Below are 17,099 nucleotides of genomic sequence, written 5' to 3'. Positions count from 1 at the left end.
ACCCGGCGTTTACTATGTTCAGTTAATTGAGCTTATTATATTAATGCACCTATTCAAAATTCTTTATTGTATATGAAGTACTAATAAAGTACTTATAAAAAAAAATCTTCAGATTTGGTATTTTTTCTGGTAAATGAGTAGACGGATCACCTGATGGTAAGCAATCGCCGCCGCCAATGGACACCCGAAACACTAGAGGCGTTATCGGCCTTTTGAGGGTTAGCAATTTATGACTTGTTGGAGAATCGAGAATTGGAAAAATTGGGTCTCCGGTAAACTCACACAACGCAAGCGTTGTTTCAATCTATGAATGACATTACAAGGAAGGGGTTCGTTTAGATGCGACGTCGCGCAGCCTACTGAGCCTACTGAACTTCAATAAAACTAGTAGAGCTTTCCTCCATTAATGTACATGGGTAAACCGTGAGTTTTAGTTAATTTAGTATATCTCACGATAGTATTTTTATTTATTTTTTTGTTGCTTTTTACTTTACTATTGACAGACAATACATAGCAGACACGGATCATAGAAAACTGGGGTTAATCGGTTCCTTGGGGAAAGTTAATTAGGTACCTAAACAAATATTTGCTAATCCGAATTAGGTACCTAAGTAAATATTTGCTAAACGTCGGCCCATTTAACATAAAAAAATCCCTTCAGATCATAACACTGTAACCTCCCTTTACCAATTCTTAAGAAAAGGGGCGTTATTTTTAATTAGAACCTTTTAAGCTATAGCCGTAATATTGCTTAAGCTTGCCGTGTGCCATCTCATACATGTATGGCAGCAATACGGCGATAAACCGCAGATGTAGATGCGATACGATAACGATACGACATGGCATCGGTACAAGAATGCGTTACTTTGAATTAATTAAACGAGTACCTAGGAACGCATGCTCTAGCTGTTTAATTTGGATTCGGTTATTATTTCCCTGCATTAAAGATAATGAGACTGCGTGAAGTAATATCATATTTGTAGTGTAGTCAAAGTCAAAGCATTTTAAAGTAAAATATTCACAAATCGAGTTTAAGTAAACTTCTCTGAAAGAACATCGATATTTCCGATTAATAGACCGGTGATTTCCTAATCGTCAAATAAAACCTAAGATTTTTTATCCTACTTGATAACAATTGTTTTTTTCCAGAAACTCCTGTCTACAACCAACACCTGTGTGCATCGAATATGTGTTGCTACATTGTTCCTAGTAGCCATACAAGCGAGTTATTTCTCGATTTACCAGAATCCACGTATCAGTGGAAATAAATCCACGTTTTTTAACACAAATCTAATCTGATCGTATTCACAGACATACCTTTTGCGCACTTACGAGGTACTTTACAGTTACAAACAGACAGTTCTACAATATATTCTATCAGATCGATTCGCCTGAGGTATCGATATCGATAACTCGAACTAAGAAGAGATTCGATTGTCGATAAGACGCCGATCTAGGCGCGATAACGTCGTCCGCTACATATGTTAGGCGCTGACATTATAAAGTAGCTTTTATACGATGCGCGTATCCGAACGTGCCTGGTTTATGGTTTCGTGTAGCAGGCCGTTGTAGTGTTGTTCGAAATTCAAAAATATTTCCCGCCTCGACGAGAATACAAGACATAATTTTCTATTGTGAATATTTTTTTATACAATACAACGTCACGCCTTTTTATCCGCAAAGGGGTAGGCAGAGGTGCACATTACGGCACGTAATGCCACTGTACAATACCCACTTTTTACCATTTGTGTTATAAGTCCCATGTAATAGGGGGTGAGCCTATTGCCATATACTGGGCACAATTCCAGACTCCGTGCTACTACTGATAAATTATCAAAAATCCGAAGTCTAAATATTTCCCGACCCGGGAATCGAACCCGAGACTCCTTGCCGCACTTGCGACCACTCGACCAACGAGGCAATAATTTTTTTTTTACCTGTACCTAAATAAATGTTTATAATTTATTACCATCACATTTCCTGTCTTTATCGATACTTATTATTATATCCAGTACCTACCAATCTCATAATAATCTTATATGCACCGGCACACGCCATAAAGCCATTCATTTAACTACAAGGAACTAAAAGATTAATTTATCTTACTATAATTACACAATTATCTCCACTTAAATCTACCGTCTGTTGGTTTAAATATTATTTGTAGGCTGCATCGGCCGAGATCCGAACTGACTGACCGGCGCTTGAGGCTCTCATTACGAGGTGGCACAATTTATAAACCACACACGGTCAATTAGAAACATGTGATCTTTCTTATTTGTTTTGGAAAGTGATTTTGTAATCATAATTTAGAAGCATAAGCATAAATTCTATTTTTTAATACTTATCCTCAATACTGTATAATTATTCCAACAATCTACTGTGCTACCGTATCTATGAGTTTATTACACAGGTCACACCTATTATAAAACAAAACAAAAAAATTAATTGGTATAAATTTTAATTTTACCGCTGGTCACATTATTATTTTATAAGATACCCAAAAAAAAGTATAAATGAACTGTCATTCGGAATTCAAAGTTCGCGCGCCTTCTAAAGCTTAGACCACAGTATAAGATAAAGTAGCCACAGAGGCAACAAGCGGGTAATCACGCAGCCCGCTCAAGGGTATGTGTGTACCGGCCTAATCATTACACCATACCAATAATTACAAGGAACTGTTTCACGCAAACTGCATCAAATGTTCGCCTTTGGGAGGAACGACAACGCTTCCTTAACGCTTCTTAGTAGAATCGACAATAGTGATGGTGAAAAGGCTAGTTCCCCGTACGTTTTAATTTAGTAAACCTTTTAATCTACTTAAATAGTAAGACTGATCTAGACTAGTAAACTTATCCTTACGTTTTAATTCTGTGAACCTTTAAATCTAAGTGGTAAGACTGTAAGGTACTTTGTCAGGCAAATTATTACAGACTTTCGAAAAATACCGAAGTCCTCGGCAGACGTTAGTATGGAGTACTCATTTAACTAACTAAATGTGGCTAAATTATTTTTTATCTGCAGTTTATTTTATATAGTCTCGATTCGACTAGTGTGGTCTAAAGGGGTTGAAACCAGAGTCATAAACTAACTGTCGAAATTATTAACCTACCCCAATCCATTTCATCCAACTGTAGATTAAGATCGATTTTTAGCAGAAACAAACTAATGTTAATCCTTAACCTAATATTGATCGTTACCCCCTGTGGGTCATTCGCAATTCATAATTTTGGAAAATAAAAGTTATATATATGATAAGATAGTTCATATATTTCGGCCGTAAAACACATATCTTACTTAGATTTTTTACTATTTATATGTAGGTATTATACACTTCTAAAAACCATAAGCTAATAATGTTCCTATAAGCCCAGTAATCCCGGTGACCTACGGTGGCCGCGTATCTGCGAAGCGCACGTTGCTGCAATCGACAGTTAAAATTAACCGGAGGTAATAAGATAGAGATATCTGGGTGCTACTTTAAATTTATCCGCTGAACCTCTACCACTACTTAGGCTACGGACTAGGCAGAAATATGATTTAGGCTTTTTAATAGAGTATTCTTTTTTTACTAAGGGGGAGGCCTTTGTTCAGCAGTGGACGTCTCTCGGTTGATGATGGTGATGATTATTTTTAAACTGATAGAATTTGCCTATTTACAGTTGGTGAGTGTTTCTAATTTGTTTATGGAATGAGAGTCAAACACGCAGAGAAATCACCTGATGGTAAGTGTAGGAGTTATAAGTGCGATGCCAACCTTTTAGGGGGTGAGTTGGACCTTCGCTAAATCCAGATACTGTAGTTGCAAGAGTGCGTGCCACTGATTTTTTCTTAAAAATCTGTTCAGCGAATAAAGCATTAACTGCAGCGTCGATCACCGGTGACCGACGCTTAGCGGAGGATTTGCGTTCAACAGATTTCTTTCGTGTCGTGGTTAAGGTTTGAAGGACCAATGCAGCCGTAAGAAAGTGTAAAAAATAGAATATTTCTATCGTAAAAGCTTTGTCTTAATAAAAACTGTCAGCCCTAATTTATTTCCAATTTCAAGTAGTCGTTCCCAAGTTACGGTGTGACCAGATGAAAATAGAAATACGCGATTATATTTCACTGTAATATCTACCTTATTACTGCACAGGTGATCACGATATTTACTCCATCGTCGCTCCGTGTGCAATAAATTATGGATACCAGAACACTCTACTTACCATTTCTACTTGAGAAGCAATTACAACAAAACTTCTATGAGCAATATATCTGCTTAAAATTATTTACGTGCTCAATCAATTTTATACTTTATACTTTATGGTATACAGTAGTTTATTGGTTGTATATCACAGTGGCTCACGAGTTGGGCGTGGTTATCTAATACTTACTTTAATTATCGACAAACACCTTTCCCTATTGTCACATAAAACAAAGCTTCCAATTATTATTTTACTCGAGCACTTTGATCTAAACTTCGCTCGTTATAGGTATCGATTAAAAGTAATGTCTTGACTGATTGATATCGATTATTGCATTCTGTAGACTGGTTAGTTGGGCAGAAAGAGAAACTTTAATAATTATTTCTTTCATCAATTACAACTTAAGACTATCTTAATGTATTAGATAATGATAATGATAAATGATATTTATTTCTGTAAATAGGTTATAAAATAACACTTACACGTCAATATTTCAAATAGCTAGATGAGGCCTTAATGATCTGTTGTACAAACCTTTTTTTTTATCAATATGGGCTAGCCTATGAACTTTATTCACCGGGCCTTAATACAGAGTCTTTCCTTAAACTGAAAATAAAAAAAATATTGAAGAGTGCTACAAGAATCAGTGGTCGGCCCATACGTCGATAATCAAGCTCTTACCTGGCCGCCCATTAAGGGGAAGATAACTCTAACATCGCGAAATAAATAAATACAGAGCTTGTCACGACAGCATTAGCTTCCACTTAACTGGATTAGATTAAATGTTCGATTTTGTTAGCCAATACCGCAGTTTATATTGGCAACACCGTTACTGAAGATCTCGTGGTGATAGACCGCTGTAATTGGTCAGTTTCAGTTACTATTCTAACGGCCTTCGTAGACAATACATTGCCATTTAATTACAGAAATGAATACGTATTTGGTTTGTCGAAATATCGCTTGCAATGCCATCGACAAAATTACAGCATTTATAATATATAATAACTTCAGGTTTTTTTAAAAACAAGGATCTCATCGATCTGGCAATAACTTTTTTTTATTTATTTATCTCTTTATGCACATACATGTGTACACAAGGTGGGCTTAATGCCGCAGGCATTTTCTAGCAGCCAAACCTTTGGGAGATGTAGAAACAAATCAGTGGTGGTTTTATTTTTTTAATGTTTTATTAATTTTGTAACATTTTTTATTTCTTTTCTATTTTGTGTTCTATTTTGGTGCATCGTGCCCGGTGCCGAATAAATTATTTTTCTTTCTTTCTTTCTTTCTGGTAAGTACATGGAGCAAGCAAATCCAGAAAAGCTTAAGTAGCCGGCTCGAATAAACCAACCAATCAGAGCACCGAACGCGCTCTCATTTCAATTACTTTTAATGTAAAACAAACTCGTACTAAGGATACTGAAATACGGTCCCAACACTAATGAAAATCACGACTCAATTTACTTAATTAAGATTCCCATATCTCGATATTTATGAAAAGCAATACTCTATGTATCTAAAGGAAAGTAACCTCTAGGAAACGTATCGGTTACAGCGTCTATAAAGCAGGAGGGTCTCTTAGATTGCCATATCGTCCGTAACGAACACACCACACTATATTACTGTTTAAATTGCGATATACAACGAATTAAAGGGTCTAGAATGCGAAATTATCCAGAATTCTCAAGGCTAGGATGAATAACTTAAGTCCTAGATTACAAGTTTCCGGTGATACTCGATTTCTATGCCCAAATACGTATTCGTTTTATAATCCAATCAGAATTCTATTTACATAATTTTACTTGAAGTCGTCATATTGTTGTTATGGTAAAAGCATGTCGCAAGGTATGTGTGTATCGTTTACAGATAACACATTTGAAAGTTCGTCCTCCATGATGAAAATGACTTTGTATTGTGAACCTGATTGAAAAAGAGTAACCTATGGAGTTTCTTTGGAACGAGCAAATAGCTTCACTAGAGGACTGACCAACAGACAGACAATTTGTTTTTTCTTTTAGTATTGTGATAATTGTTTTGACATTCCAAAGTGCCTTCCCGATCTATTTGAAATAAATAATTTTGACTTTAACTTTGTCGTCTTTATTAAACTTAGCTTAACAATTTCTCCTATTTCAAAAACATCGAAGATCAAAATACAATTTGGATAACTTTTCTACAAATCCAGATTCATTTATCACTTATGAAGTCTAGTCCAGTTTATTCCAGTATATTGACGAAGTTATAAACCTTAAACACAAATATCATACATATTAACGTACCTATACCCGTAACTAACGCACACCAACAAAACACAGCATATCCCACAAACCCAGCAATTATACTCAGTTCCGAGCTGCCACCTAAAAGTGTCACCCATCCAATCAAAGCACAATATTAACACGTAGGTCCGGCGCGGCGTCGCGTGCGCATGTGGGCGGAGCTAACGAGGTGCCTCAACGTCACCGCCCGCTGACACATTGATTGATTTGAGCGTCGGCTAACCAATTAAGTGTTTGTAATGAAGCGTTTACCAGATGTTAGTTGTCTGCAGATCTTCCATAAATGGTGTGGGAGAGTTCCTGGACTGAAGTTGTTGAACTTAATACCTTAGATGTGCTCGCGTTTCGTTTTTACTGCTTTTGTTTGTACCCTGTCGGTGTTTTCTTGTACTAAGCTGTTCCTGACTTACAACAGGTACCTTACCTATTTGTAGATCATAAAAATATTTGTTCCTACAGAGCTTGTTGCGTTCGTCATGTCAGACAATAGACCAGCCAAACTATAACAAAATCTTGTATGCTAATCGTTAATCGCCATAACACGACACTAGCGCCCTCTAGGAATGCCAAAACCATTGTGAACACATATTGCTAGTCCTCAAAATATCTATATCCTTAGCACCTAAACTAAACAAAGCTTCAAAGATATTCAAAACAAATATTTAGTAGACAATAGGAAATAGTGTCGCAGTTGTACAGTCAGCAAGACAATTACGCAGCGCGCTGTGCAGTTAATTGAGGCCGGTTAATTAGAGACGTGTCGCGTGGGCACGACGCCCCCGCGCGTGCGGCTTTTGTGCTGACCGTACTGGTTGCAGAACAGTTTTGTTTAATATTTGGGAAACAGTTAGGTACTTCTAACTTTTGCACACCACATTACCATCATCGTGGCTTCTTTAATGTAGACATGGACGGTTAAGGGTAACACTTTACTTAGGTTTTATTATTAATCACTTGTAAACAAACCTATTGCTAAGCCCTGTGCCACTTCTGAACGAAATCCGAAACTCAGTAATAGGAATCTTGACACCGGTATCGGATTCAAGATCTCTTTTTTGACAGTCCCATATCCAACCACCTAATCTAAAAGCAGTCAAATATTAGGTAATGTAAATCAAATCGATAAGTTTTCTTATTTTTCAAGAACATTTGTGTGATCCACAAATATACAATTGAACATTTTGTATTGTGAACCTGATTGGAAAAGAGTATTCTATGGAGTTTCTTGCTCGTTCTTCTCCATAGGAATCTACACTTTGGAACGATCAAATAGCTTCACTAGAGGACTGACTGACAGACAGAAATTTTAATTTTTTTTTTAATATTGTAATATTTCTTTTGACGTTCAAAAGTGCCTTCCGGGTCTATTTGAAATAAATAATTTTGACTTTGACTTTAATCTTTATTCGTAAATCGTCGCAGCCTTACAGACTATCCGTACGAACATCAGCTTAATACTCGCGCCATGTAAACGCATTTATGAAATACTCGGCACTCGCATTGTTCGAGCACTTGGACCACTAGTCCCCACTCTATACGATACTAACCGACTATGGTTACTATGGCAACATCCCCAGAACAATCACATGTTCATACGTATTTGGAGCTTTTGTTTATGTTATCTGACAAGCTGAAGATGTTTCAGGAAATCCTAATAAGCCTAGTGCAGACTAGGCTGTTGGGTATAAGGTCTTATATTACCTTATGACACGTATATACATTTTTGGCTTTTGAATCTTATCTTACTTCTTTTTTATTATAAACGTTGCCCCCCACTAGGATTTTCTCCTAAGTCGTGGGTTTATAAACATACAAGTTCAAATACAAATGACACCCAGACCCCAAATAAAAATTTGTGAATCACACAAAGTGTTGCTCCGTGCGGAAATCGAACCCCTACACGTTTTGCGGTAGCTAGTTGCCCAGCCACCGCAACCGTGGAGTCATTAATATGCAAAAGTATTTTACTTGAGTTTATTCTCAATCACTTATAAAATAGTGCCGTGCCTATTATGACAAAAGGCTTGGAATTAGGAGACTAGATGACAATTTGGAGTAGATAGACGTGTTCTACAGTAGAGAGCGTGTCAAGGTGAACCACGTGTAAGGCCTTCCGGCTAGGTGAAATGATGATATCTCTCTAGATTCTTTTCACGAAACTAATAAAACAATCAATATGCAATACCCCAGAATAAAACCTAACAATTGCTAAAAATCCAGATTAATAGATAGAAATAGTATCGACTATCAAGCTATTGGACGTATTAGAAATTCCTGGGGAATCGTGACCGGCCCGTCGCCGGCCGGACAATCCGAACAAAAGACGGCTTGCTATGAAACCGAACAATAAATCGTACCCAGCTACACAGAATCAATTGAGCTTTTGAATCAGAGTGCTACTTTGTCCGATCCCCTCTACTACTTTCCTAGGTAGGTATTGTTTGTCTAATCCCCCTTTTGTTTTATGTTCACGATCTGATTTGGTACATTGTTTAAGATATTGTTGCAATGTCACGCCTTTTATCCCTGAAAGGGTAGGCAGAGGTGCACATAATGCCGCTATACAATGTACTACTTTTCTTAACCACTAACCACTTTTCACCATTTGTGTTATAAGTCCTATGTAATAGCGGGTGAGCCTATTGCCATATTATTACTCCGTGTTACTACTGAGAAATTTTCGAAAAACCATAAAAAGCCCAGTAATACTTTGTCCGACCCGGAAATCGAACCCGAGACTTGTGCGCCAGTCGCATTAGCAACCACTCGACCGACGAGGCAGTTAAAAATTTTTTTTTGGAAAATGTGTATTATGACGCTTTACCTAATGAAATATCAGAAATCAATATGATTGACAGAAATATATATGGAGAAGTAAGTATGGAAGATGCTTACAGTTACTTCATGCCATTAATAAAAATGCTGTATTTTAAAATCACATAAATATTAGAAATCACTTCACAAATTCATCAATTTACCCCAAGGCCCGTAAAACAGGAACCATAGATAAAATGGCTCGTTCAGCGGTTCTTCTTGCGATGTGGCCATAGATAACAGAGTGCAGCGCGCACCTGTTTCCTAGGCTACGGACGGTTCGCCACACAGGAACTAGGGTCGCGTCGCCGCGGGCCCAAACTGATTTATATTAATAATAACTAGCTTTTGCGTAAGAATTTTGCATCTGTACGTACCTACATGTATAATAAAATACGTTCATATTTTCTTTTCTTTTATTAAAACGTTGTCCCACACTAGTATTTTCTCCTGTGTCGTGGGTGCGTTTACAAACATACAAGTTTGAATGCCCATGACACCCAGACCCGAAACAACGATTTTTGGATCACACAAAGAGTTGCTTCGTGCGAGAATCGAACCCGCTACACGTTGCACGGCAGACAGTTGCCCAGCCACCGCGCCAACCCGTGGCGCCAACCATATCATGTGTAGAAGATTTTAACGAATTGCAAAGACTGGCTTAGTTATAATACAACTTATAGCCTCAGGGTCCATAATAATAAGAATCAAGATTTTCCATTTAAATATTTCTAATAACAGAAAGGATATCTAGTTTTATTTTGATTCCCGACACGAGAACACTTTTATTCACACTTTCGATTTTACTAAAACTTTTTTCTATCGATGATAGTCGACCGACACGACAGCATTTCCATCCCCATCATATAGATGGTTGGCAGGCCACAACTGTGCGCTTCTCACGACACTTTCTATCTCACACGGCAAATCTGTGGAATGAGCTGTTGTCGGCGGTATTTCCGAACCGTTACGACCTTCAAACCTTCAAGAAAAGAGCATACTCCTTTTTAAAAGGCCGGCAACGCACCTGTGACTCCTCTGGTGTTGCGGGTATCTATGGGTGGTGCTGATCGCTTACCATCAGGTGACTCGTTTACTCGTTTGCCACCTATTCCATAAAAAAAAAAGATGAAAACATAATTTTGATCAACCTTCCTAAAGTATTCAGAAGATTATTCCATTCCAGTTTAATCAAATACATACTGTTACCGCATGGCGTACCAAAAGCCGTGATCACAAGTCCGCCATTAGTATTGGAACAATGGCGTACGTTTTAAATAATATCAGGAAACTAGAGGCTGCTCGTTATCATTAGGTAGGTACAACCAGTATCTGATGCATTATTTATGGTAGATGTAACGGGTTCCCGAGGGGGGAGTGTAATCTTTTAACTTAGGTACAATGTATCTCGGTTGTTCGTGCGGATTTTTAGGTTATGTCGATTTTTTAATGACAGCTGGACATACATATGTAATTCTGTTTGATGAAATTGATAGTGATTCTTGAATGAAAGTATCATGAACATGAAAGGTTCTATTTATTATCTTTTACAAGTTTTCACCGTATAATACCTAATGTCCTGCTATCGTAAGAATGTAAGAAAATACTCGATACTCGAACCTAGGAACCGAATCGTGTACTCTTAGATGATAGTTTATGGATAACAACAATCGCAGTAAAAGTCTACAAGAGTAAAGTGGACACAGACGTGTAATTCGAGGTAAATATCAATCGATGTTATTTCGTTACGGATCTTGGACACAAATCTGGATACCTCGGGTGACCTCGCAAGGACCGCAAAGTGGTACCTTGCTGCAAACACCGTTAATATCTGTCGTAGTCCATTGTCCAGACATCCCATTTCGAAAATTGCTGCAATCACTTACAGGGACGACCGACACGAAGCTATGTCCCCCGCGTCCTCGGGCCAACAAAACTGTTACTTCCTGATTAAATCAACAAACCAAGAAACTCCAGATAACGATTCCATGAATAAATAATCGAATACGGTAAAACGGTATCGATTTACAAACAACAAAACCCACCTTTATTTATTTTAGCCCGAAGCGTCGCATTACTTATAAACGAATAATCGATTCAGCACTCAATTTCCCGTCAGCACTCTGTATAATAACAAAACTATCGATAACTGAATCGCGGGCGACGTCTCGCGATTTCTATTATTCGAATGAATCGATTTGCCCGGAGCGAGTAACGATGCGACAGCCATTATTCGATTCGGACGGGATTATTTTAGACGAATTTATCATCGAAATATAAATCTTATGATTTATACTTTGTGCGTTCATTATGTTATGTAGTGTAGTTGTATTAGCTCCCGGACAATGCGGCTGCCATCACGTTTATTGTTACGATAAATATTGTTTGCAGATAACTGGTAGCGACGGAGTAATTGCATTATATTCATAAATTATTACATTCGACATTCACAGCTTGCAATCGCCGAATTACTATAAACTGCGTTCACATTCTGAATGATTGAGACATTATAAATATCTAAAGGTGATATAAGTTTTTAAACTGACATGGTCACTAACACTAGAATTGAAACTTAAAACGGGATATTTACATTTATTACATGGTATATATTACATGGTAAATATCCCGTTTTAAGTTTCAATTCTAATCTAAAGGTGATGCTGAAAATCCAGTAACACCTAAAACTGTGACGTTTAGAACTCTTGGACGTGTTAGCCTTTTTTCAGCACAACTAAACTTTGGAAGCCTTTTGCTAACACCTCCTGTGAAACCGACGAGGAAAAATGTAATCATTACATTTTAAAGTAAGTCAGAATCAATAATTCCGAGGATGATCCAATTAAATTCATTTTAAACCACTATCGAAGTTTACAACTACGAACGGTATACGCAACGTCGGATAGGATGACATTGTGCAACTCCCGAAGCTTTCGTCAACAGCTTACGTGAATAGCTACAGCATACTTAAATTGCGGACTGCCTAGCGGGTTACCGGGGCTCCGGAAAGCAGAGGTAGGAAATGGTTTTTAGTCAGCAAGGGTCTGACACTACCTCTTGCCTCGCCCAAGGCGGGAGAAGCCGTTAGATGACTGTCACTATCAAAAAAAAGCATGCTTTAAGTATTTTACCTGTGACTCACAGTAACTGCTATTATTATACAAGTACTAATTAATTACCAAAATTATTCTATATAAAGAAAGCATATATTATATAAAGCTGGTTGCACAGACAGAGAGTCTGCGACATTCGACGCCTGCGGTCGGACCTGTCGCAAACGACAACTGCAATAGTGGTACGTTTGAGTCGTGGGCCGCATTGCGCTTGCTATTAGCTACCGAATTGCCTATTGTTATATTAAAACTAATCTGCTCCAGGCTATAAGAGATTTATATTGGATTTATCTTGTTGAATGAATGAATATTTAGTTAATTGGTTGACACGTAAACTAAGGTTTGGTCACAAAAGTTAGTCCTGAAGTTACTGCATAAAAATAATTACATAATAATTAATAAATAAATTAAATTTATTTAACTTAAATATAAAGGATAAACAAGTTAACTAGTTACTCCTGAACATATTATGTCATAAAAATATTTTATTATATAGTATGATGTAGTGTTATATATGTATATACCAAAAAACTTATATAATATTTTATTGTTTATTTAATTTACTCTCTTACACTATCCTTACAGATTACATGTAATTCGACAGTGTTATTATATTACATGTATGTCCACCAAACGTTTTCAAATGATCAAACCAAAAATATCAAAGAAAGGAATACAAGGAAATCAGTACAAGAACACACAATTACAAGTCGTAAAAATTTTAACACCGTCTAGCGATTGTAGTAAGGCAGCGTGCACAAGTGCACAAGTGCGAGTGGACGTGCAGCGGCACAATCTGTAATCGTCGCTGCGGGCGAACACGCGAGCCATTCTTCACCTGCCGACGATGTGAGCTTGATTAATGCCGGTGTGTAGATACCCTAACGCCTACGGACCGACGATACGATTGTAATACGCAATGAAATGTTCGTGTAAAATGTGCCGTTTGTAATATATTTTTTTATTCAATAAATCAAGTTTGTTGGATACCTACATTGTACAACCTAATAGTAGCTATGCAATTGTATGACAAGGGCACGGACCAAGAGTCCGTGGAGAACAAATGTAAATAAACAATAGTAGCTATGTATTCAAGTGACTGCCTCTATGGTCAAAGGTCGCAAGTGCGACTGCCAGAAAAGGGGTCTCTGGTTCGATTCCCGGGTCGGACAAAGTATTACTGGGCTTTTTTCGGTTTTTCGAAAATTTATATAGCTATTACATGGGACTTATAAAACAAATGGTAAAAAGTGGGTGTACATTGTATAGCGGCATTAAGTGCAGTAATGTGCACCTCTGCCTACCCCTTCGGGGATAAACAGGCGTGACGTTGTGTTGTGTATTTAAGTGAATTATACGCTAGATCTAATTTTCCGCCAGGTTTCCTCGTTAGTCCCGGTCTTGTCTTGTAATTAGGTTAAAATTGTATACAGGTACAAATGTGATACCTAATTAAACAACGACTCATCACCAGAGGGTAGCAGCCAGGGTGGTACCTCTAACCTTTAACCATCCAATACAATTATCAGCCAATACTCGTCCAATTGCGAAGCTCTGAAATACGACATCAGCTGCGCAAACCATATAATCAAGTCTTTAGACTCAATTGATACCTACTTGAATTGAAAATAAAAAGACATTTCCAAACAATTACTAACAATCGCATCTCTCATAAATGTGAAAAAGGATAATTGATCTCGTAACGTTTCTTTAATTCCACAAAGGCTGTAATTGTATTAAATGTGGTACGCTTCGCCGTGCTGTCTACCAGCCAGTGTACTTGAAACTCCAGCAATCGCTCAGTTAGCAATAAAACAATAAACGGTGCCAATCCACCTTTAATGTTATTGTAGGCTATCATTTTAATGATCGCAAAGACATTCAACTTTCATAAAAGTATATTAAATGCATCGAGAAACATCTACACGTATGGGTAATTGCAATTCATTGCTGTAGCAACCCTGAGAAGTTGATTTAAAAATGTTGCTAGCTGAGAAAATTACACGGTTCCCAACAATGTTACAATTACAAGTTAATTTGAAAGATATTGGTCACTTGGTGGTCATGATCAGAAAGCAATTGATGATTAGCTTTTATGAAGATTAAACAAGGTGAACTTATTAAATATTTATTTATTGGGAACACCAACTAAGAATACACCTTATACGCAACTTATAATGTCTTCATTAAGCTTTGCGGTTTTTCAATTACATACTTACTTAATGCAACAGAAGAGAAAAAATTAAAAAATAAGCACACTGTACCAAGATAATTGATTTTAATTTAGGTGCTAATACTAACTGGACTATGGAATTAATTGGTTCGTCGTTTCATCGGTCGAAAATTAATTGTATTGAGTTATCATTTAATTACTAAATAAATTATACTTTTTAACCGACTTCATATTAAACAATAACATATCTAGTTTTATAGTTTGATAAAATAACCAATTTCCTATTGACCAATGATTAAGCAATTTAACGAAAGAAAAAAAGCATTGTGAGTTCCTTCGTACATTAATTGTTATAAGTTAATAGAATCTGGCGTACAACAAAGTAGAGAAATAGGAGTACGAAGAGATTGGTTTTTAGTCAGTAAGAGTCTCACTCAAGGCGAAAGAAGACATTGGATGATTTTAGCCCCTTAAAAAAAGATCAAGGCGGGAGAAGTCACTGGATAAACTATCCCCCTCCCTAAAACAAAGCAGTTCACAGCTAAAATTAACGACTTTTTGTTTTTATTGCAGGTACCTTTTAATGTTAGAACCTACGAAATTCTTTGGTAAGTTGCACCCCGAAACCTGTCGCTTCAAACGTATGTATATGGAAGAAATGGATGGAAGGATGGAAGAAATCGAAGACTAATTCATATGTCCAACCACGGCCAGGGTCTTGGCGGTCTGGTCGGTGTATGATTCTCTTACTGGCCTGCTAAGTCCCAAGCCTTGGTGGACTTTCTCATCAGTAGAAGATGTTGAGAAGAAAGAAGACTTTATTTTAGACTTGTTATGTAATTAAGTAATTATGTATTAACGGCCGAAATTATATAATAACCAATTTCAATCTATAATATCTTTGGATTAAGGTCCATTTTTGACATTCATCGTCATCAACACTCTATAAGTGGCCACTGCTGACAAAAGGCCTCTTCTCATATTTGGACGTTTTTGTATGGTATTTTGTCATAAGTTGTATGTCTCATGTCATTCTAGAGGTCTGTCTGTCTGTATGTCGTACTGCTTCTGTATTAGTATCTGTATACAAATTCAAATTAACGGTCATTTTTTGGTGTTGTTACTAGAAAAAATGTTATTGTTTTAGGTTTGATCTGAACAGATAATAGTGTTGGGATGTACCTACTATAATATTTACCTGTAAAATATTAACCATAATTATTACCGACAGATTTTTTTAACCTACGTACCTACAGTAAGATGTTTCACATTGAAATCTTTTCCCAAGACTATCCATTCAGCAGCAAGCTATTAATTGAGCAAATACCCACCAGAATTAGAGGCAACAAACAAATCCTAACAATTGTGTGCACTAATTGTGCCATACAATGTCACTTGTTAATTAAGTGCGCTCATCTGACGGCTTTCATGTCGCCGATCGCATTGTATTGTAGATCACCGGTTCACGACACTGTCACTTGTTCAGATCATTCATCAAATGAATGGGAGCATAGACCAATACTTGTACATCTTATTTAAAAACAAAATGGAAGCCATGTTAGCACTTTTGTATTGCAATTATCGTGAGTTATGTTGTACGGCTGTGTGACGCTCGCTGTGTTAATTTTCGCGCATGCTGTTTTTGACTATGGGACCCGTGTATGGCTTGAAATCAGTCGAGCTAGCTCGAAGAGCAGCTCCGTGAGTAAGCTGTACAACGTAATTAAATTAGCTATGTTCTTTACCCGGGTGACATTATCAGATTTATTCAATAAGACTAAAGACTGGCTTAAACGACCTGAAATTTGAAAAATATCGCAAAATAATGTACCACATTGGCCTTGGGCTAAAACTTTGATTATAAATGCGTCTAGAATTATTTTACTTATGTACCTACCTAAATGTTTTTTTTTTTGCTTTATGTACCGACCTGTGTATAATATATTTAAATAATTGTATAAACACGAAGCAAGTCGCCGTAGAGCTGGGGTTTCAAAGCGGCATGTGCCACCTGCTATGCAATGCCCTTGGAAATCCCAAACGTGCTGGCGACTGTCAACAACACACCACCACTGAAGAGCTATTCACCGACGTCAGTCGTTCCTTTTTGTGCATTTTGTTTTTTATTATTATCTATTGTATAGTATTTATTTATCTTTAATGATTTGTTTTTCTTTTTTAGTTTTAAGTAGTTAGTTTAGTTTTTAATTGTATAAATTACTGACTTGTTTTTAGCATTTTAGACTACTTGTGTTTTCATACGTTTTTCGAAAGTATTGTGTAGAGTAGAGAAGTTCACTTTTTATTTATTTTATAGGTGTTTTTTTAGTCATTTTACTTATTTTTATCACTCTGTAAATTATTCTTAAAGCTTAATTGTGACATATTTATTTAATCCTAATACTTACTTTTTTCCAGCATCAAGTCCTTTGGTTCCATTTAGTTTTATTCATCCACTACATCAGCATAGTTAAGTAACATCTATACTTATACTAATACTTAAACGCCTATATTACGTCCATATGCAAGTAATGCAAGT

This window comes from Spodoptera frugiperda, chromosome 26, assembly GCF_023101765.2.
Source record: "Spodoptera frugiperda isolate SF20-4 chromosome 26, AGI-APGP_CSIRO_Sfru_2.0, whole genome shotgun sequence".
Classification (NCBI taxonomy): Eukaryota; Metazoa; Arthropoda; class Insecta; order Lepidoptera; family Noctuidae; genus Spodoptera; species Spodoptera frugiperda.
Note: the sequence above shows the minus strand (reverse complement) of the source record.